Raw genomic sequence first — 24,785 nt, forward strand, 5'->3', positions numbered from 1 at the left:
AGGCTGTTAAGCTGATTAGAAATAATTAATTACTAATAGCTATCCTTACTGAAAGCACTGGAGTGTTGGGAAAATGAATTTATTAACAGTTGAGAAGTCTAATGAAGATGTGAGATTAGCATAATTAATTAAAGAAGAAGGCTGAATGACAACAATTTTATTAAATGTCATAAACCATATTTGGAAAAAAATGATTTAATGCCTGCAATTTTAGATAGCCAGGTTGCACAAATTGTACCACTGGCAACATTGTTTGCCCTTTGCAAAGATAAAATAGATGAGACTAGCCTCTTCCATTTTTCTCCATTTAAATGAAAACTGGATACAGACTCTGAGTGCCTGATTCACTGCATAATTCTGCTGTACATATACAGAGCAAAAGGAAACGAAGAACCAGGCATCTACAGTATTTCGGAAGTGATATTTTTGAAAGTTTTATGGTGTCACTGAACAGTCTTCCTGTACTTGGTGTCCTCTTCTTTTGTTGGGCTACACATCTGGAAGCTATGATGAGGAAATGATGGATTGGTGACCCAATACATCTGGAGGCACAAGTTGGAAGATTAGAGTGGTCACTGAACATTTTAAAGGTATGTGCACTGGTGCAGGAAGAGGGAATTATAGGCCTGCAAAATACAAAGCCCACAGAATAGGTGTCAAGGTAGCCTTACTTCGAATAAGACACGGACTCACTTAAAGGGTTTAAGGATTTCCGAGTTTATTGAAGCAGAATGCATACGGAGAAAAAGATGGGAATGCGGGTGTGGTAGCAGGGTGTCCTGTTTATACCCTGGTGGCAGACCTTGTCCTCCTCCACCCCCCATTGTCCCCCAAGCCGGGTCCGGATGGGTGATTAGAGTTGGTATGGGTCTGACGATGGGCGATTCGGGCGATCTCCGATGTTCCCCTTTGTCTCTTTGCCTTTGTCCGGTGCAGGTGCGTCCCCCAGGGTAATGGGTGGGAGTTCCCCCGATCTGTTAATGGTTTCCATGTCCTGTCCGAGGTGCGCTCCTATTGTCCTGGTGATTGATTTTATGGGTTTGGGTGCTTAAGGGATGATGTGTGTGTTTAAAGGATAATGGTTATCCCTTCCTCTTTCCTGATGTGCATGTTCCCCGTTGTGATGCACTTATGCCTTGCAACGGGGAACATGACAATAGGCTAAATGTACTTCCCTTCCTTGTTTATTTGGGGCTACTCTAAATAGTCTTGATTGGGACCCTTGCCTATTTGTAGGAATATTGAAGGCCCATCCACACCAATTGAAGTGAGAGTGGATGTGAGATTAGTTATGTTGTTGTTTAACTTCCTAAGAGTTTTCACATGAGGAAGTGTATAGAAATATGCCAGCTTCGTCTTCAACCTGCAGATTGAACTTCTGCAGGAAGCTGCTTGTCTTCCATGGTGCTCAGTCTGGCTATGGCCACAAGAAGACCTGACTGGGGATTCCCCTGCTTTTTGCCCTTCCCATCCCTGTTGGGCAGGGAAGGCTTGCTGGCTGGCTCCTCTGTGGCCCTATCTACCAGTGGCTGTCTTTTCCATTTAGGGATTGTTCCCTTCTGTCCCTATGACTTTCCTTTGCTTTCCCAGATCTTTGCACCCATGGATGCCTTCACACCTACTTCCCACTTTATTTATTTATATTTATATTTCAAATTTCTGTCACTGCCCATCTCTGGGCGGTTTACAACACAATAAACAAAATAAAACCATAAAACATAGATTGCAATACAAAATCTTATAAATAGATAAATCTACCACCCTTGTGGCAAAAAGCTCTCATTCAACGGGGAGGGCACTATGGCGCCAACCACCCCCAGGAAGAGCTATTGCTATTCTCCTTGACACTAATTCAGAGCCTTTCTTTTTTCTCATTGTGAACCATCATAGCTCTGATGGTCCAATAATCAAAGCAATGGGGACCAGGCTATTCTTATATTCCTCTACAGTTCCATGGAAGCTTTATGGCAAGGAGGAATGGAGAGTTCAGCTTCATAGAACCGAAGTAGCAATATTAAAAATATAAAGGAAAGTGAAGGGGGCTTTGCAGTACTGTGGGCAGAGGATGGGAGAGGAATGAGAGCATGCTCCACCTAGCCTGGGCAGAAGCCAGAAGGGTGCCCACTGGGAGATATAAAGGCTGAATGGAGCATGAGCTCCCAGGGTCAATGAAAGTTGCTTCATCAACTGAAAGATTATTTTTAAACAGTAGTAACTGTCAGGTAGCACAGAACATAGTCTCAGCCCTTTGAGGTAGTCCAGACAGGAAGCCCAAACCATGAGTACTAACACTACCTTTATGGTAAGTTTACAGTAACAGAATCTTGCAAGTCTGAAAGACCTTCTCCCCTCCTTTTACTTTCCAGAGAACTAGGGAGGGTCCCTTCTGAGATGCTTCCCACACCCCTTTTCCTTCTGTGGACTGAGATATCTTTTGCATAACCGTTGTCTACGCTGCAGCTCTTCCTCCTGTATCCCAAGGCCATTTTCACAGCCCAATATACATGGCCACTTGGCAGCCAAGTTGAAATGGCAGCATAGGGAAGTGACCAGCCACTGAAGGGGTGGGGGTATGCCAGGCACTGCAGCCAGTCAGAGTTGGGGAACAGAATGTAGTGATGGAGACGGTCCACTCTGAAGGCTTCAGGCAACACAGGTCAGGAAACAGCAGTTTTGAACTGAAGTTGGAAAACATGATTTTGGGAGGCATGGGAATGTGAGAGGACAAAGCCATCATTCCTGCATTTGGGAAGTGGTGAGTGGCCCATACTGGTGCTGGCCAAGTAGAAAATGTGTGTCCGCCCTCAGATCTGCTTTGAGTAGCTGACCTACTCCATTTTTCATAATCCATTCATACCTTCACATATACACACAGCATAAGGAATCTAAATACAAACCAAACAGCTACAGATCAACACATGGATAATTTACATTCTCAAGAATATCCTGTGGATTAACAAATTAACAAATTTTAGGAAACATTTGTCTTAATTTGCAGGGGAAATCTTCATTCCAGATTCCACTCAGAGGATAAAATTGTGATATACAGTTATGTGCTTTTCAACAGAAGTGCAGATGTGTTTTTATTCAGGGAAGGAGCCCTATTAAACAAGGCTTATTTCATGAGTTCTGACATCTAAAGAGTAAGTCTAGGGTAGAGGTGGACTAATAATGCAGAAGCCAAGGGTCTAGTCCACTCTTAGCCATAGAGGCTCACTGAGTGAGCTGGGCCAATCACTCTCTTTTAGCTAAAACCTATTCACAGAGGTCAGAGAGAAATAGGAGGGAGGACCATGTGCACCACTTGAGCTTCTGAATGGAAGTCAGGGTATATAACCCTAACTGTAATAAAGGACAACTGACTGGTATTGGATGGTACTGTTATCTACTTTTTCACTTACTCTAGAATTTGCTATATCTGGACACGATCTGTTCCTTGCTTTCCAGCTCATCCAGAAATAATATGCTCAATCAAGGAAATCATTAACTGTCTTAGGTAAGAACACATTGAGTGAAAGTAGGTGGGTGGATTGTCTTTCACATTTGGGATAACCATCGAGAAAGTACCGCAGCAACCTGGCTTGATATCACTCTGTGCTTTATTGGGAATGCCAATGCAGTGCTCTGTGAGCAAACTATTTGTTTATCTCACAAGAGCTATATTTGTTCCCCAGCTTACACTGCCCCTCACTCTTACCTCAAACCTAATATTAGCAGGGGAAGAGAGAGAGGGAGAGGGAGAGGGTGAGGGAGAGAGGGGTGGTGGTGGTACTGTCTTTTCCATCATCAGTGGGGAATGCTACCTGGATAAAATCCATAGGAAAGCCTTCCTACCTTCAGTAGCATGGTCCTGATCTAAAGGACCTGTGCATATTGTGGTAAGCCACTATATTTTGATAGCTTGTTTCAAAAACCATAGTGGCTGGTTTTCTGCAACAGGCTAAGCCGTAAAAATGCAAGCTCTTTTATAATGATGACAGTTTTCTCTCTGCTGGGCAACAGCACCCAGATTTTCAGATTAAATCCTTCCTTCCTTCCTTCCTTCCTTCCTTCCTTCCTTCCTTCCTTCCTTCCTTCCTTCCTTCCTTCCTTCCTTCCTTCCTTCCTTCCTTCCTTCCTTCCTTCCTTCCTTCCTTCCTTCCTTCCTTCCTTCCTTCCTTCCTTCCTTCCTTCCTTCCTTCCTTCCTTCCTTCCTTCCTTCCTTCCTTCCTTCCTTCCTTCCTTCCTTCCTTCCTTCCTTCCTTCCTTCCTTCCTTCCTTCCTTCCTTCCTTCCTTCCTTCCTTCCTTCCTTCCTTCCTTCCATAGTGACCTCAGAAGAGGGAGCATAGGTTTAAATGGATCTTCTCCTGTGCCAATGGAGAGAGAGAGTCACCATAGCCGAAGCAGATTTATTCCCATTCTCATGGATGTCCTCACTGAGGGCATGGAACACTTTGCTACCCAGGTCTTTCTGTAATTGTGTCCAATGGTGGTATCCCCCTCCCCCCTCCCCACCCTCCACCCCCACCTCAGTGTTATAGGCAGATTAGGGACAAGACTGGATCCATTGCATTCAGGTTCTTTTTTCCTTTGACATTCTGCCAGATTGAGGCAGGGAGTGGGCGGGAAGGAAGAATTATGTCACACTTATTCTTCCCCCCCCCAGTACCTCTAGTGGTGCAGCTTGGTAATTGGGAGCCTGGAATTCAGCTCCAGGGACCAAACGTAGCTTTACTATTGTTTCTCTTCCCCTCTTCCCCACTTTCAACCCACTAGCCCAGCATGAACCCCCCAGGATTTTGAATTGGTGAACGTTCTTCTTAGGTTCACTTTCCCTGCCACGTTTGGGCTGATCTCTAAAGCTGAAATTCAGAACTTTATTTTTGAAGCCAATTTAGTGGCCTGCTAGAACCACTGAAATGGAGCAGAGCTTATTAACACAGCTGAGAAGCTGGCACAGAAAAAGAAAATTATCTTAGATAGCTTCAGTGAGCATGCCAGAGAAATACAGGTTATGGCTCTTATACACTCAGCCCTCCCAAGCATAAAGAATCACATGCTTAGACATATTAGGTTAAGAGGTAAAAGAATTTCTTACTGACTTTATTGTTGCTTGTGTTACATCCATCTTGGTGGAAAAGATGAAGTTCCTTTGTTCTTCTTTCCTTTCTAAATGCTTAGTTTTGCCCTCAACTCTCAGCCCTACAGCTGCCAAGAGCTGCCTGGAAGAAAGGGGAATTCCAGGCCCACCACACGGTGCCCAGAATGGAGGAGAGCAGCACACATCCGTGTGCTTGCTTCTGGTGGAGAAGAAGGAAGAGGGAAAGAGGAAGTGGGAGTGGCAACAAACAGCTTCCTCAGAGTTGCATTGTGGGACAACTTAATTTACATGTTAATGAGGCATGCTGGATTTGCCAGGACTTCCAACATTTTTTCAGTGAGGAGTATAATTGTACATAAGTTTATTATGCTCCCTGTTAAAATGAAGATATCAAGGTTAAGCAGCAAAGATAGAACATTTTCTTTATATACCGTTTGGCTTTCCAGACAAAGGTGGGGCACCTGACGACATAAATAGGGGCTTGCAGTAGTGAACAATTTTGATTCGTTCCTGTGACAATGGAGTCATATCTATGGAGAGGGAAATATTGTTTCAGGTCAGGGACTACAGCTTAAGAAATAGCCACCCAAGTGTGCCTATTGGTGGGGATATTGGGCTTGCTCTGCTTCCCAACTTCTGGAATTCTATCATAGCAGTGGGCTGGCCTGGTTGGGAAAAAGGCAGAACTCAATGTGGAACTGCTGGTACACCAGTATTAGGATTTTGGAACATCACAGAGTTTTGCTGCCATGATGAGTGGGAAGGTTTGGGGGATTTTTTAAATACATTTGTTAAATTTCCTAACAGTCTAGCTTCCTTTCCAAAGCTTTCCCTCAGACTGACTTGGGGACTTTATGACAAAGCAAGGGACAAGTGTTCACAGATACAGGCATAGAGCCATATAGCATAGAGCGATACTAGCAGTGTATTCGCTTTTTGTTGTGAAGAGGGTTCAAAGGGGCAAGATGGGGCAGGATAAGGCCTTCAGTTATTGGCCAGCGTGATGGATAGCCAACGAACACTGATTAGCCAGTGATATCTGGGCTCACCTTTTGGCCAGAAAAGGTAAGCACTGATTGGCTGACAGTTTTCTGCAAGTTCTGTACTTATAAGCACCTAAACAGGGTGGTGCTTCCTGCATCTTGATATCTGATCAGATCTACAGTGAGTCTAAATAGGCTGTGGTTTAAACTGAACTGAAGAGGGGAAAGAGAGAGGGAAAGGTAGAAGATCCCTTCTTTTTTGTTTCCTCTTTTTCTCTTCTTTTTTTCCCTTTTTCCATATGTTTCACTGCACAAGAACTTAATTTGTATGAAAAATTATATGAAATCTGGCTAGATGTCCCATAACATTGAAACATTTGGGAAAAGATCCTATCACTTTTTCAACAATGTAACTCTTACTTTATACATGATTTTTGATTCCTACAACACATTTCTTCTGGCAGTTGTCCCACTGATCCTTCTGAGAATTTGCTAGACGGCAAAAGTAGGAAATGACGAATATCTTAAAATCCCTGTGCTGTATGGAAGTAAGAAGTTGCATATTTATTTTCTTGTATCTCACCTTAAACAAAAAGAGATGAAGTGTTGTTTCATTCAATTATTAAAAGACACGAAAGTCTTAGTAACTCATTTTTTTGTGGCTGTGATCCAGAACACATCCAGAATCCAGTGCATTTAAAAACTACTCACCTTATATTAGAATATTTTTTTTCTTTCCTAAAATGAGGCTTGTATACAGTCGAACACATGAAGGTGCTATATGTTGAGTTAGTCTAGCCCAATATTGTCTACTCTGATTGTCAGTGGGTCTCCAAAGGATGTTCTCCAAGCCTGTTTCTTGACATGTTTAACTGGAGTTGTAAGAAACTGAATCTGAGACATAACAAAAAAGTGTTGCATGGTGCTTGAACTATGGGAATCCAAGGACCATGTAGGTGCGCTCCCTCTTATTTGTGCTGCAATCCTAAATATACATTGCATAGAAATACAACTCTTTTATCTCGTCTGAAATAAAACTGAATTTGTCATGTGAAGTATGTACACTAGTCTTGTCTAACTTGGTATTCCCCAGATGTTTTAGGACTATAATTCTAAAAACACCTGGAAAAATTTGGTGGCAGGGGGAGGTGGGGGGGAAGCTCATATACACGAGTGAAGCCTTAACAGAGGGAAAATGCTTACAGCAACAGGGCTGGGTCTCCCTCCCACCATAACTTGCAGATATGCTAGAACTGGTCTATTTAATCCATTTCAGCTCAAGTCCTGTACACCAAGTAGGGACAAAATGGGGTAAAGGTAAAGGACTGTCAGCCCCACGTGGTAGACCAGACAAGGAAATAAACTCCACTGGCAGCCTAAAACTACTTTTATTGAGATTGGCTATAACAACAGAAAGCTTCCTGAATGTCATCAAGGTTGGCGCCGTCCGGATCTCTTGTTTTTACTGAGCATATCCTGCTCTGAAATCCACTGATGCAGGGCAAAATAATATAGTATCTGCATGTATATAGCATGAAATGGTTTCATGCAGCTTTGTCTTTATCTTGCATAGTGCTGTTGGATACTAAATGCTATGCAAGTTTATTTTCAGAGTGACTATCTTTAAAACATCTATTAAAAAAAAAGCAAAATCATTGTTCATAGATGTGAGTTAGGAAATTGCTTTTTTGTATCTTTTTGTTTTTTAAATCTTAGAGAATGGCAGTAGATAAAAAAAATTCCTTTTGCTTAAACATTCACATTTGTTTTGGGAATTTGTTTTTGCTTCAAGACAGTACACTTAGAAAACAATATTAAAACCCTAAGATATCATAAAACCCAGAAGATTTAGATTTAGATTCTTGAGCTTTAGAGGTTATCTCTCAATTCGACATTTCACGATCCATTTTGACGTTCATTTCAGACGTCAGACAGATTTCACACTTCAGACCATAATATTTATTACAAAAATCTCTTTTTCAGCTACTAAGCCCTTTGAGATGTTTAATCCTTTCCCCCCGCACATATGTTACTTTACTGTTCTTTACTTCTATGCTTTGGGGCAGCGACCTCTTAGCCCTTTCCCAGACAAATTATAGTCTTCATCTATTACACCCATGAATATTTACCCATAGGTCAGTTAAAGTACCTTTAGTCTGGCAAGATTCTGTTTTATGGTAAGAATAATAAAGAACTAGAGTTGGAATATCAGCTCAGTGTGGTTCTTCGCCCAATTCCCTGACACTTTCAGAGCAATGCTAGACCTCCTGTGTTCAAAAATAAACCAACTAATAGGTTACAGGTGTGTCAAGCAGGAGCATCAGGGCAGCTCCCTTCTGCTTCAACTCCTTAGCACCTGCAATTTGTTAGTCAGACAACCTGACAGATGCTAAATCTGCTGTTCCAAGCACCTGCCTGAGTTCTCCTACCCTGCCTCACCACACATTAAAGAGGATGATTGGTAGTTATACCTGCTGACAGGTGATGCTGGTAGAAAGGAAAAAGAATCAGGGGAAATTCATCAATCCATCTTCATGGCAGAGAGCATTAACTTTATCTCTTGCTTTTCCTGCCCGATCATTGTCTGGCTGTATCTTCCCATCTTCTGCAGCTCTACATGCGCTATCCACCTCGCCTTGTGTCTGATTGTATTCATTTCTTGTTTTTTAGCCTCCTATTTTTTTCCTTTTTATCCATTTTATAGGCATCTGACTGCTGGCCTTATCCCTTTCCTTAACTCAGTCTGCATTAAATCAGAAAGGACAGGAGTATTCATAGGGATCCGTAATGGGAAGAGTACCATCTATGCCAGCATCCTTTTCTGCCAACTCAGGGGCATTGTCTGGAAATGCTTTGGGACAATTTAGGTTTGCAGCAGAATTAACCGGTAGATAGATAGGTAGAAATAGAATGGGCTGCACCTCTGGATGGAGGTGAGTTGGCACTTCTTAAATAGCTTGGATGCTTTTACAGACTCCATTAAAGTATACTCTATAATGGATTTTATTCCCCACACAAAGCAAGGTAATCAGATTGCTTTGTAGGGTCATTAGGTGATTGAGGCTAGCCAGATATTAGAAAAACACCAGCTATGATACAATGCTGTTTTATGGTTACAGATGGAAAGTTACTTAATATTGTATTTCCTGCTGCCACTTGCATACTGAAGCAACAAATAAGCGGCCAACTTTTTATAGCCTCTTGGTCCAAAGGAAAGGTTGGGACTTGGCAGTGTACTTGCGGTCATGTTGTGCTCTCTAGTGCTGAAGGATCCATGACCAAATATTCTCAGTCTTGCTTTAGCCTTTTCAGAAAGTTTCCACTCATTCCTTCATTCATACACTAAAGTTGGGTCTCAGCTGTGCATGGCTCCTTGCTAATGCTGTCTCTGTGGAACAGAGTCTGCTATCTATGACCTTGGCTTATTCTGGGGTCTTGTGCGCATTCCTTCAGCTTGACACTGATCTTTTGGCTTACCCAGCTCTGACCTGCTTCAGCTGGGCCAGTGCTTGATTTCCTCTTTGGCTTGGAAATGCGTCCTCTCTGCTCCCAGCCATGAATGGGACAGATGCCAGAATACTTCTAACTTAACATGCATAATTTCACCCTCAGCTGCAGAGGCTCAGGGACTTTGGGCCACTTACTTTCTCTAAGTCCAAACTGTTGTGGGGAAAAATTGGAGGAAGGACCACCGTGAATGCTGCTTTGAGTTCCTGAACAAAAGGCAGGCTATAAATCGAACAGATAAATACATGCACTTAAATTCCCCAAAGGCACAAAGCTAACCAAGTGTATCTCCACATACACACACACAAACACACACAAAGAGAGAGAAAGAGATACACACAGAGAGTTTTACTGCAACGCCAAGCAAGGAAAACATTGTACCTTTTTCTTATGAGCATTGGCTGAATCTCAGATGGCACCACTTCTGCTTCTATATCACTGTCTGTGTCCACAGTGTGTTAGTTATGGATTCTTGAACAAGCCACACTGACCTGGTTCCTATGGCAGGTAAGTCATAAATCATGATTTATAAACCACAGTGACAAAATTCTCACATTGCATTAAACCAATGCATCTAGGTCCAGGCACTGTGTATTCCAGCAGATGACTATAGCTTGCTGCTCTTCCTGTTTCATCTGTTGATTTCCAGTGGCCACGATCCAACAGATGCAAAATCCATCCCATAGCTGGGTCAGTGCAGACCATGAGGGAAAACCACTCCATGAAGAGCTGCAATACTCAGGATATTTCCAATGAAAGAACCTAATTGTTCTAGGTTCTTATTGTTCTTGAGCCCTAGAAAGCTCTGGGAACAGATGGTTGAAAGTGATGCAGTGAGGACACTGCACCTGTTCCTGGGTTGTCTGGTGAGCTGCCTCTCCCAGGCATAGGAGCCTACTAGAGCAACAAGGATGCAACACCATGAACATGTTGATGCTCCAGAAGCTGGGGCATGTGAAACCTTATGGTTTTAGTAATATGAATGGGTGAGTGGAATGCAAACATTGGAGAAACAGTGGAACCTGGAATTACAAGAAATTTTGGTAAACACAGTAATGCAGGAGATAGCTTAGTAGAATTTTGCCAAGAGAATGTGTTGTTCACTGCCAACAGCTACTTTGAACAACTTGAATGTAAGGTCTTCAGTTGGACATCATCAGATAGACAGTATTGGGTTTAAAGAAACTCCGTAAAAGGAAGCAGAAGATGGAGAAGAAGTGTTGTGCGTATGATCAGGACAGGGTGCCTTGGGACTTGCAGGCACTGCTCATAGTGTGCTGCAAGGCTGGCATGTGTCCATCGAGGAGCCTAGGCATTTGTCCAGGGCAGCGGGAAGTGTGGAGGTGGAGCGACATGGCAGACAGCTCAGTGCATCTTGACCGAGGTGACCACTAGACAGCAGCCAAGAGCTGGAGGTTTCTGGAACTCTTCGCTGTGTCCTTCCAGTCCAGACCCAAAAGCCCTAGTATTTTACTTCTCTGTGGAGCGGTGTAATCCAGGATGGCCTGGGACCTTCCAGATGAAGACTGTGGAACAGGCTATGGATTATTGGTATCAAAGACACAAGAGAAACTTAGAAAATTCAAGAGAGTTGGTGTGCCAGCAAGATTTGCTCTGGCAGATAGACACTCAGAAGGTAAGTTCAGTGAAATAATTCAGAGCCCATAATTTATGAGAAAGAGCACCCAAGGTGTCCTTGTGAAAACTGAAGCAGGAAAATATATACCCAAAATTTTAAAGAAGAGAGGATACAAGTGGGTGTTTGAACAAGTTCTCATGAGAAATGGAGTATGAAAGCTTCTGGGCAATAAGAAGGATATATGACAACTCAAGGCAGACTGTCAACATCAAGCAAGAAAGATATTTCAGTAGAGATGTCAACAAGACAGAAAAGAACAAGAAAAGGAAAATGAGAGGTGTTTTTCAGAAGCACTGAGAAACTGCAGGAAAATGTAGAGCTAAAATAGGAAAGTTTCAGAGTAATCACAGAAGAGACAGAGACAGATGAGAAGAAGGAAAAATTAGGGCTGCCATCCCTGGTTGAAAAAAAACAAATGACCACTTGATACAGAAAACACCTAACTCTTTCTTTTCATCTAGCGGTCATCTGGATCTTTGCAGGCCAGAGATGGCTACACTGAAACCCTTTACAAATAGGATTCTAGAGTGACAGCAACATTGGTAGGGAGAAAGTATTTTCAGAGGCAGACTTTGGTAGAAAGTGAACCACAAGAGGCAAGAAATAAGTTGCCAAGTAGGAAAGCAGCAGATGCAGATGAAAGAACCACTGAAATTTTTAGAACTGCAAGGACAGTGGCAGTTAAAGTGCCAACAGCCCTGTGTCAACAAATATGGAAGAAAGCATAGATTTTATTTACTTACTTAGGCTAATAGATCACTTCAGTTGCAAATGACTCTAAGTGGCATACATTCCAATACAATAAACAATAAATATTAAGACAATAAATAATAAATAATAACACAATACTCAATAATAATGTTAATCTTCACATTAATCACACCGAAGGAGATCATTCTCAGGAACCAACAGTCACCTACTGCAAAGTGGGAACCCACTATTCTATCCATTTCCAAAGGCTTTCTGAAATAACCAGGTGTTGCAGCATTTTTTAAATGGCAGCATGGATGGGGCTGATCTGAACTTGGTTAGAGTGCTGTTCCAGAAGAGAGAGGCTGCGACAGAAAAGGCAAACTTAATGGCCTCTGATGGTAATACTTCATCACGAATGGGACTTGAGTAAGGTCCAGTCATCAGACTAGAACTTAGATGGGCAGAAAGCACTGAGAGAAGACGGTCCTGAAAAATAGGTTCTGAATCATGTGGGCTTTAAAGGGGGCAACCAGCATGATTTGCATCCAAAAGCCCACCAATGAATGGGTTCTTGCTGTGCAGTTTTGCAGCAGTGGTGTTACCCAGCTGAACTGAGAGGTGCCCTTAACTACTTGAATCATTGCATTTTAGACAAGCTGTAACTTAAGGTAGTCTTCAGAGGCATCCCCAGGTCAAGTGAGCTGCAATAATCCAATCAAGAGATGATCAAGGTATCAGGAATTTGGCAATGTGATCTTGAGAATTCTGCAGAAATGACTGAAAGGGGCCTGCTAGCTGAAAGTTTTCAACTCTTGACCTAATGAGTGTGATTGATAACACATGAAAAGGGTGATGTGCACTCTTCCCAATATTATCCCTATAAAAAGGCTTTAAATAAATAATGTACAGTACATGCACCTTTAATGATCAAACTTATAATTATTCATGAATCTAATCACTGGAATATTTGCCTGAACCAAAAGGTTCCCTTCTTAGATCTACCAGTTCTTCAGTGCAAACATTCAGATGATCTCAGATGGCAGCAACGAGTTGGGGTCTGCTCTATCTCTTTGCTGCCATCTAGTGCCCATCCTGATTTTTGGAGCCAAGATCTGGTAGCTCAGTCCTGAAATCTTGTGAATGCTTGTCAACTCCTTTCTGTCACACATTTTGGACTGCAAGAAGCACAATAGATATGTGTTTGACTTTGTCCTTTTTCTAAAAGAACTACTGTCAAATTCTCTCATTTTCTCAGAAATCTTTTTTGATAGATCAACCCACTTAAAAGTCAGCCTCAGTTTACTGAAATGAAAAAGACAGAGATTGAACTTTAAGGTAGCCAGAGAATCACACCTCTCATTTACCAACCACACATGAGTTCTGGATCTCAGTGGAATAAAATAGATATGAAACTATTGAGCTGAAGTTTCAAATATTGGATGTGGAGCTTCTGCCAATTATATTTTGGTAGAACCTGGAATTAGGATAGTGTGAAAGGCATCTGGCAACAAAATTGGATTGTGGATGGAAATAATTCTCTCCCAAGACAAAATATATAAATGTATATGTATGTATATTGGGAGAAGCTGTAATATTATTGATGATACTCATTTTCTCTTAGCTATTATCTTGCTTTTCAGCTTCCTTTGGTATATTCCCACTCACCTTTTTATTAAATCATAGCTGGCTTTGATACAGTCCCAGAAATGGTGCAAGCATAAATAATTTTACCATAGATCTTCCTCCCCCCTCAAAAAACCACACTCACTCAAGAGCTTGTGAATACTTAGATGTATCTGCTAACTGTCCGTGTGCTCAAAATATTTTCTATACATTTTTTGGATAAGAAAGACTCCTGTGTAGACCAGCTGAATTACACAGAATAGTATTGTATAATGTGCTTTGTTTAGCATGTTGTGTAAATTGAGTCACTGCAATCATCATAAAACATGCTTTTATTTATTACCATAATATAGGAACACAGCCAACTGTATTACAAACCATGCTTCAGCATGATGCGTGAGTCTGGCATAATTCCATATGTGATGAGTTCAAGAGACCTAAGAATTGACAAGGAGCTCAGATAGCTGACCATGTGTGTGTGAAAGGTCCCCTGTGCGAGCACCAAGTCATGCCTGACTCTTTGGGGGGATGCCGCTTTTGCGACCTTTTCTTGGCAGACTATGGTGGGGTGGTTTGCCATTGCTTTCCCCAGCCATCACCTTCCCCAGCAAGCTGGGTACTCATTTTACCGACCTCAGAAGGATGGAAGGCTGAGTCGACCTGAGCCGGCTACCCGAGAGAGAATCCAGCTTCCGCTGGGATCGAACTCAGGTTATGGGGAGAGTTTTCCGTTGCAATACTGCCGCCTACCACTCTGCACCACACAAGGCTATCAGCTGACCATGTAGATGTCTGCAAAGGAGGAGGAATGTAATTCACCTCCTGGGTCAATCAAGTCCCATCCAAAAACTCAGCAAACAATGGACATTGTGGAAATTCTACATAATTCTCCCTGCATTCTGATCCAAACAGCACCAGACTTAGAAATGTGAGATGAATTGCTGTGCCAGTCAGCTGTCTGACTCTGTAAGCTTCTCTTTCTGTGTTGTACAACAGCCCCAAGCTCAACTAATATCTGAAATTACTCCTAGCCTTTCTGAATGAATCTAAGTATCATCTTTGGGAATTATTGTTTTTGATGCAGAATAAGGATTTCCATTCCCACAATCTCTGGGCAAGACACCATCTGCCTTTAAGTTATGCTGATTTCACAGTTTAATTCTTATGCACTCGTATCATATGCTACAAAAAAAAAAAGGTACAGGATGAAAAGTGATGGAATAAAATCTCTGTGGCAGTGTCTTTTGCATTGTGTCAATATATGCTGCTGGAGTTCTGAAGTGTTTATTTCCAAGACAAAACAGATGGAAAACTGACTAGACAATTTTAAAACCATATGTATACACCAGCTATGATGAGCAACTGTAATTTTGATTACTTGATTTAGATTTATAACACAGCTCAGTCCACCTTTTCTGCATGGTTTACATTCATCACCTTCATTCACCAATAAAATAAAAACTCTTCTGAGAATTAAGTTTAAGAATTAATAGCCTAATTTCCTTTTCCGGCTACCCAGGAACATGTGAAAATTTAAAAACAGAGCAGGATGCAGAGAAGAATACTCCTCTCCTGCTTTCTTTCTGGCATCTGGTAGCCAAGTTACAAAGTATAAATAAACTTGTATCTTAGATCAAGGCTGTGCAAGTTCTGATGGCTTGAGGGACACACTAGGCCTTGTTCGGCATGTTGAGACCACATTCCAGGGCCAGAACGGTTTTGCAAGGAGATGGGGGATGCTTAAAGGGTGAAATAGGTGTCTTAAGCCCATTGCAAGAGTTAAAGTAGTTATTTTGCCTGTTACTCTCCCCATAACAGAAAGAAAAATGAAAATTTTAGGAAGCTTTGGGAATCTGATTGCCTCTGGAGTACATTTCTGGCATTCCTTCATTTTTATTTGTGCTGAACGTATTCCCAGGCAGTCTCAGACTGGGTTCTTTTTCTTGCCAAGCCATTTGTAATTTCATAAATACATTGCACGCCTCTTCAGTTCTTCTTTTCATTCTTTCTAGGCTTCCTTAGCCCTTATAAAAATGAGACTCCCAGGCTCCCATCCATTCTGGTGCCTTTATCTTTGGGGGAGAATGAGGTTGTTTATTAGATTTTATTTATGTTTCCATAATCTAAGCCACATCAGTAAAATAATTGCTATGCAATAAGCTGCACCTGCTTTTTAAAAAATAGACGTATCGTAGTTATATAAATAACATTATGAGAATTAGCTTTTTAACTTTCCAGTTAACTTTAATTTAATTCCAAATGTTCCATTTCCTTACTTCCACTACTGAGTTACACTAAATCAAGATTTTAAACTTTCTATCATGAACTGAAATTCCTTTCCCTGCATGATTGCTCTCTCTTTTGATGTTTTCCTTCTGCATCACTTAGAAGTTCACCTGCCATTCTGTGATCTAATTGAGCAGAGTGGATATATTTTTATGGAACAATTTATAATTGGTTTTCCATATTGAAAGAAATGGCAAAAGTACTGGCAAATTCCACTACCTCAGTGATAGTAATGTTACTGGTAAAAACCAGTATGGGTGTATGCATAACAGTTATGCATTTTGTCTTTCCTTTGCTCTTCTTTTCCATGTAGTCACAACTTCCCAGTGTTTCAGCTCTGCTGTCAGTTGGTTTTTTTGCTGTTTTTGAGAGTCTTTACAGACTTAAACCCAATTCCAAAACCATTCTGAGGTTCCAGCAAACACTTTCCAAGTGTTTAGGTACTGGTTGTGTTTTAATATTTTTTGTTGTTTGGTTGTTTACTTCCAGCTCTTTGTGATCCAGTGGAGATAATTCCACCAGGAGTCTCAGTCAGAAACTGCTTCTTTGAGGTCATGCTTGTATTATCAGTGGTGGTCCCTAGCCACCTTCTTTTTTTCATTCTGCTCAGTTTTTCTAAACATTAGGGTCTTCTTCAATGAGTCTTTATGTTATATATCCAAAAATATTTAAGCTTTAGCTTCATTCTTAGTGCTTCCAATAAGCAGTCTGGTTTTACTTCATCTAGTGTTGAAGATTTACTCTTGCAGTCCAAACTATTCCCAACAATTTTCTTCAGCACCCCAGTTCAAAGGCATAATTTTTTCTTTATTCAATCTTTCTGATGGTCCAGCATCCAGGGCCAGATGTTGCAAATGAAAAAAACAGAAAGCAAAAGCATAGCTTTGAAAAAACATTAGTATGTTGTCAGGACAATGCCTCTGCACTTTAATATTTTTCTAGATGTCATAGTCTTTCTCCTAAGCAGAAGATATGCCATCTCGCTTCGGGCATGAGGAGGGGTAATCAATCCTGGGGGTAGTTAGCGCCTTGAAGAGGCTCCCATGAATCAAATGAATTTAACTTAAGAACTTTTTAACATCTCTGTCTTGGATTTTATATTTATATTTTTATTTAAGAATATTGTTTTTATTATGTTTTATATTTTAATCTTTATTTATTCTACTTTTATTGTAAACCGCCCAGAGTTGCTCTTTGAGTGAGATGGATGGTGATGAAATTTGAAATATAAATAAATAAATATGCCAGAAGATATGTGATAGCTGTAGTTACCATCCCTGTGAGTTTTTGAGCCTAAGAAGAAAAAGTCTGTTCAACTTCTCCTCTGCCTATTGCTTCTTGGTATACATTAGTGGGTTTTAAAAAGATTTTTTAAAACATTGAGCAGCAGACCGGCTTTTATACTCTCATCTTTCACTTTCAACAAGAGATTCCTTAAGTCTTCCTCACTTGTAGCTGTCAAAGTGGTATCATCAGCATATCTGACATACCTCAGCAATTTTAATCAAAATGTGTATTTCCTCTAATTCTAATCCAGCATTTTTTATGATATATTCCTATATAGGTCAAATAAATACACTGTTGGTATACATTGGTGCATTCATTTCTCCATTTAGTTGCTCTGTATCCCATCATCATACAAATTCTTCAATAGGCAGATATGGTAGCCTGGTACACCCATGCTTTTAAGGGCAATCCACAATTTGTTGTGGTCTACATAGTCAAAATCTTTTCTATAACCAATAAAAAAAATGGAAGTCTTTTTGGAACACTCTTGGCTTTTCTGTTATCCAATTAACATTAGGAATGTGTTCTTCGGTGTCCTTGTTTCTTCTGAATCCAGTCTGTACATCTGGCAATTCTCAGTCCATATACTGTTGAAATCTGAATGGCAAAATCTTGAGCATGTGAGATAAGTGCCATTGTTCCATAGTTTGAGCATTCTTTTTGCTTGTTTATTTGTTTAGTCGCTTCTGACTCTTTGTGACTTCATGGACCAGCCCATGACAGAGCTTCCTGTCGGTCATCACCACCCCGAGCTCCCCCAGGGATGAGTCCGTCACCTCTAGAATGTCATCCATCCATCTTGCCTTTGGTTGGCCCCTCTTCCTTTTGCCTTCCACTCTCCCTAGCATCAGCATCTTCTCCAGGGTGTCCTGTCTTCTCATTATGTGTCCAAAGTACTTCAGTTTTGCTTTTAATATCATTCCCTCAAGTGAGCAGTCTGGCTTTATTTCCTGGAGTATGGACTGGTTTGATCTTCTTGCAGTCCAAGGTACTCAGAATTTTCCTCCAACAGCACAGTTCAAAAGCATCTATGTTCCTTCACTCAGCCTTCCCTGTGGCCCAGCTCTTGCAGCCATGTTACTTTGGGGAACACCATTGCTTTAAGTATGAGGACCTTTGTTGTCAGTGTGATGTCTCTGCTCTTAACTATTTTACTGAGATTTGTCATTGCTCTCCTCCCAAGGATTAAATGTCTTCTGATTTCCTGACTGCAGTCAGCATCTGCAGTAATCTTTGCGCCTAGAAATACAAAGTCTGTCACTGTCTCTACATTTTCTCCCTCTGTTTGCCAGTTATCAATCAAGCTGGTTGCCATAATCTTGGTTTTTTTGAGGTTTAGCTGCAAGCCAGCTTTTGCACTTTCTTCTTTCACTTTTGTCATAAGGCTCCTCAGTTCCTCCTTGCTTTCAGCCATCGAAGTGGTATCATCTGCATATCTGAGATTGTTAATGTTTCTTCCAGCGATTTTAACTCCAGCCTTGGATTCCTCAAGCCCAGCATGTGGCATGATGTGTTCTGCGTACAAGTTGAATAGGCAGGGTGAGAGTATACAACCTGCTGTACTCCTTTCCCAATCTTAAACCAGTCTGTTGTTCCGTGGTCTGTTCTTACCGTTGCTACTTGGTCGTTATACAGACTCCTCAGGAGGCAGACAAGATGATTTGGTATCCCCATACCACTAAGAACTTGCCACAATTTGTTATGGTCCTCACAGTCAAAGGCTTTAGAATAGTCAATAAAACAGAAATAGATGTTTTTCTGAAACTCCCTGGCTTTTTCCATTATCCAGCGGATATTGGCAATTTGGTCCCGAGTTCCTCTGCCTTTTCTAAACCCAGCTTGTACATCTGGCAATTCTCACTCCATGAATTGCTGAAGTCTACCTTGCAGGATCTTGAGCATTACCTTACTGGGATGTGAAATAAGTGCCGCTGTTTGATAGTTTGAGCATTCTTTAGTGTTTCCCTTTTTTGGTATGGGGATATAAGTTGATTTTTTCCAATCTGATGGCCATTCTTTTGTTTTCCAAATTTGTTGGCTTATGGCATGCATCACCTGCCTTGACAGCATCCTCTTGCAAGATTTTAAAAAGTTCACCCGGGGACTGTTGTCTCCTGCTGCCTTGTTATTAGCAATTCTTCTTAAGGCCCATTCAACTTCGCTCTTCAGTATGTCTGGCTCTAACTCACTGACCACACCGTCAAAGCTATCCCTGATATTGTTATCCTTCCTATACAGGTCTTCCATATATTCTTGCCACCTTTTCTTGATCTCTTCTTCTTCTGTTAGGTCCTTGCCATCTTTGTTTTTGATCATACTCATTTTTGCCTGGAATTTACCTCCGAAGTTTCTAATTTTCTGGAAGAGATCTCTTGTCCGTCCTATTCTACTGTCTTCTTCCACTTCCGCTCATTGCTTGTTTAAAAGTAATTCCTTATCTCTTCTGGCTAACCTCTGCAATTTTGCATTTAATTGGGCATGTCTCAACCTATCACTGTTGCCTTTTGCTTTCCTTCTTTCTTGGGCTACTTCTAGTGTCTCTGCAGACAGCCATTTTGCCTTCTTAGTTTTCTTTCTTTGGGATGTATTTTGTTGCCGCCTCCTGAACAATGTTGCAAACTTCTTTCCATAGTTCTTCCAGGACCCTATCTACTAAGTCCAGTCCCTTAAATCTATTCTTCACCTCCACTGCATATTCCCTGGAATATTAGTGAGCTCATATCTAACTGATCGGTGGGTCTTCCCTAATCTCTTTAGTCTGATCCTAAATTGTGCAAGAAGAAGTTCATGAGCTGAACTACAGTCAGCTCCAGGTCTTGTTTTTACCGACTGTATAGATGTCCGCCACCTTTGGCTGCAAAGGATGTGGTCAATCTGATTTCAGTGTTGTCCATCTGGTGAAGTCCATGTATAAAGCCATCTCGTAGGTTGTTGGAAGAGAGTGTTTGTTACACAGAGTGAGTTGCCTTGGCAAAATTCTATCAGCCTATGTCCTGCTTCGTTTTGTTCTCCCAGACCATGCTTACCTGTAATTCCAGGTGTCATTTGACTGCCCACCTTAGCATTCCAGTCTCCCGTGATGAAAATAACATCTCTTTTAGGTGCATTCTTTAGCACAGCCCTTTTCTGGTAACGAAACTAATTTTTCTTTTTGTATTCCATTGTATATATATTTTTATATATCATGGAATATAAACTGCTTTTTTTTCCAGTCCCTTGGCCATGTGCTTTCACTTACTTACAAGTCCCATATAACTGCATCATCTTGTAGAGTTTTAATCAGTTCTGGTGGTGTTTCATCAAATCCTGCAGCAATATTTTCTAGGCCTTGTTTATTTATTTATTTATTTATTTTTCAGATTTCTGTCACCGCCCATCTCCCCCCAAAAGTGGAGTTATTTACTCCACTTTCCAAAATGTCTGCTGTAGTTCAGTGATCAGATCTTTGTATGTATCATCAATTGGGGGATCTTTCATATGTTTATGGCATCTCTTTTTTATGTATTTGTCCTTTTTTCCTTTTTTGTCTTTTATCATACCTATCTTCACATAGAGGTTTCCCTTGATTTCTGTAGTTTTCTTAAATCTCTTATCTTTGCCTTTTGATTATTATTATCAATTTCTTTGCATTGCTTATTTAGGTTTACCTCCTTTGCCCTTCTTGCTTTTTTCTGGAACTGAGCATTTAGACGGACAATTTTTCCTTTGTTTCTCTTGGCTTTTGCTTTCTGCCTCTCCTCAGTATTTTCAGCCTCATCTTCTTTTGCACTTTGTGGATATTTGTTGTTGCTTCATCTTTAATGACATCATAAATTTCAGTCTCCAGTTCTTTAGGCACTCTATTGATCAATTCTAGTCCAGGAAATCTATTACTTACCTTCACTGCAAAGTCATATGCAATATTGCTGAGGTGTGTCTTATTGGTCTTATGATTTTATTTTCTTTTGTTTAAGTTGCATTTTTGTAAGAAGAGGTCTTGACTTTGTTGACTGAACAGAGCTTCTCCCTCTTGCTTGCAACATATGTAATCAATTTAATTTTAGTTTTGTCCATCCATTCATCTTTTAAAGAGTCATATTTTATATTGCTGGAAGAACTCATTTACTATGAACATTGAGTTTTCTTAGCTGAATACTATTTCTCTGTCTCCTGCTCCATTACCTGGGAGTGTCATGTTCACTGTTTCAATGTGCACTGTACATTGTAACAGTTCACATGCCATGGTGCTGGCGCACGTTTCTGTTGGGAGGGAGCTGCTGTGAAACCTTGGACCAAGCTCTGTATCTACGTTCATTTCAATGGAATGTGTTTGGGTTATGTGCTCTGCTCAAGGACTTTTCCCGCAGACCATCAGAAGCCGTTAGGAGCACCTGGGATTGTGAGCCTGGGAAGATTCTACTGGGGGAGGGATCTTGTTTGTTCCAAGGTTTTTTAGTTTGTATTTGGCGCGCTTTTTCCATTCTCAGCTTTCTTTGTGAACCTGTATACTATTCTTTAATAAATCAGATATCTTTGTGATCCTGCTTATGAGTCTGATGGTGTTTAGAATAGGCAATCATTACAGGGAGTAAGTTGAATTAATTGGAGGCTTCTAGGTACATACATGGAATTACATTGCACCTCTTTCCAATAATTAAAAAAATAATAAGTACATGAATTAGCAAGTATTCTTATCTACTATCATTGCAATAATAAATTCATAATCCAAACTGCAGGTCTAACATAGGATCAGTAAGAATCAAGCACACTTTGAATAGAAATTCATGTTTTTGTATTTTGTGAAATCCATATTTTTTTTGTCTGCATCTTTCAGCATGTCAGGTAATTCCTCTTAACCTCCATAAGATGTAATGGAATCTCTATCAATTATATTTCAGTTCCTCTTGGATGTGATATAGAGACAGAGAAATAAGGTAGCATTATGAACCAATTAAGTATAAGCTCTGCATTCATATTTTCTAGGCCATCACACCCACTCTTCCCCATTTAGATAAGTTCTGTATTTTGGGGTTTGCTCATAGAAAGAGGTGACCTAGGCAGAGAAGAAACAGATTATCAGAATTGCACTGCAGAATAAGTGTTCTTTCTTTAAGGAAAAAATGAGATTCCTAACACCTGAGTCTTTTTATGTTCTACAAAATGTTTTGCCATGGGGAAAATACCACATCCATTCCATCAACATCACTTTGGTGACCTCCAGAAAAGGTGGGGCTAATAATTTGGGACCCTTTCCCCTTTTCCTATTTTGAGGGTATGATGTTTTCAAGGGAAAAATGATCACTTTAAACTGTGGTTAAGACAGTGTCCATTTTATCCCTTAAAATGCCTGAAACTTCCTCATGTCCCTCAACAGGCAGGCAAAGTCCCTGCTACTCTCAAGCCAGTGGAGGCCTGTCTTGGTCCAGTTTAATCAAACAAACCTGTTGAAAGGGGGGTAGAGTTACCTTGAAGTTAGCTAATCCTCAGGCAGTTCATCACCTTCCTGTAGTCTCTTGCAGCATAGTTAGATGTTTTGCATTCTATTCAAGTTATAGTAAGACTCCCCAGATTTGCATTTATACATTTATACATATCCTTTCCCATATTAACATTAAGCAACTTCTTCTCCTTCTCCTTCTCCTTCTCCTTCTCCTCCCCCTTCTCCTTTTTCAATGCATTTGTGGCAACATTGTAAAGATGGTATTTTGTGAGAAGAATGGCCAGGTAATGATGAACATAATAGATAGTGGGTAAAGAACATTTGTAAACGATGTTGAGGAAACAAATATTAGTTTAATATTTTATTGCCTCTGTTGCTTGACTCTGAGGAGAAAATGCCAAATAAATGTTTAATAAACAGAAAACTAAATAATACATTTTATACATCATAGATGGGGAAAATAGAATCCCAAATATGAAATATTGATTTGGTAGAAACATTTTACAATCTTATTTATTAGTAGACTATTTTTTTTCTCAGTGCAGCATTTGTACAGCTAAGATCATTATTTCCATAAAATACTCTTCTCTTAAAATGGTGGTTGATGTGTGTGTGGGGGGGTGACAAGTTCATTAGGCTTTCATAGACCCTGGACTGACTCACCCTCTGCTTACATTTTAAACCTCTTTATTTCCACTTGCTGCCATTGCAGGTCAAGCTGGCCTGCAGAAAACCACAGAGGCCACGTTCCATATGAAACCCTTAGTAGCAAAGCCAGACTGAGACTTGCATTGTAACCTGCTTCTACTTTTACTAAACTGCTGGTATTTCATGCCATCAAATTAACTGAGGGGTATTTTGAAACAAAGACGAGTTCTAACAGTGCAGGGCAGACTTTACATTATATCAGCCTTTCTTGACCTTTTGACCCTGGAGGAACTCTTGAAATATTTCTCAGGTCTTGGGGAACCCCTGCCCATTCAGGCTCAAATATAGGCCAGAAGTTATTAAATTATTATATTCGTTTCATGGGTAGGCCTGCATATTTATTTATTTATTTATTTATACTTCAAGTTTAGTCACCTTCCATCTCTCTCAGAGAGCGACTCTGGGTGGTTTACAATAATGCATTAACAGTGTTCTTAAACTAAAAATAAAGAATGAAACTTACCTCTTTAATGTGAAGTTGCCCGAATTTGAAATAATTTTTTAAATAAATCGTGATCTCCCAGGGAACCCCTAGTGACCTCTCGCGGAATCCTGGGGTTCCACAGAACCCTGGTTGAGAAACCCTGCATTATATCTTCAGTGTCCATTAAAGAATATGGATTGGCTTACTCTGAGGAACCAAATCAAATGTAATCCTTCTGAGACTATACTATATCACACTGGGGTTGAGGATGGGATATTTGAAAGTGCTGCCATATGTCAGGACTCATTTCTGGTAGACAGTTGTCTAGACAGTCTACAAGACAATACTTCTCCCTCTGGAGTGCTAGCTTACATAATATGTTCAGGATACCAGTGAAGCTCAAGGATGTATCCTGTGTTGAGTACCCAAAATATATAGCTAGACTCAAATTATGGGCTCCTTAATATGCAGATGCCTAGATGTAAGGATTCTGCATCAACAGGAGCATTGATTCTGACTGAGATGGCTTAGATGTTTTCCTTTCCCTACTCCATGTTTTAAAATTATACCATCCAGGAAGAGAACAGTGCAAATTAAAGCATTTCCACAGGAGGAAAAGTCATAAATAGAGAGAGAAGGAGATTTCTTTTCTAACCTGCAGAGCAGCTTCTAATATCCTCAAGTGCAGAGCAAGCTTCAATAACAAGCTGGAGGGCGACAGAGGATAATATGGATTCCAGATTAATCAGAAGACAGTGCTGCACTTCTACATGAAAATGAGAGAAGCAAATGTCACTTAAAGCCTCTTCAATGAGACAAAATCTGGAGAGGAAAGGAGAGAAGATGTAAAAGGGCTTTATTTCTATATTTCCCAAGGCAACATCTATTTTTTTTCAAGTATGTTTCTAAACTCTCTTCAACAAATAGGCTAAAAAGTTACTTGATTGATTGATTTGATTTGATTTCTATAGATGCCCATCTCCACAAGTGACTCTTGTTGACCAAAGCAATAATGATGCTTGAAAAAGTAATACAGGACACTAGTTCTGCATGGAATATTTTAGACTGATATGAATGTCACTAATAATTCTTCAGTACAAAACTTGCACCATAAATTTAGAGTTTCTGGTTTGTA

This window comes from Candoia aspera, chromosome 1 (assembly GCF_035149785.1).
Source record: "Candoia aspera isolate rCanAsp1 chromosome 1, rCanAsp1.hap2, whole genome shotgun sequence".
NCBI classification, from domain to species: Eukaryota; Metazoa; Chordata; class Lepidosauria; order Squamata; family Boidae; genus Candoia; species Candoia aspera.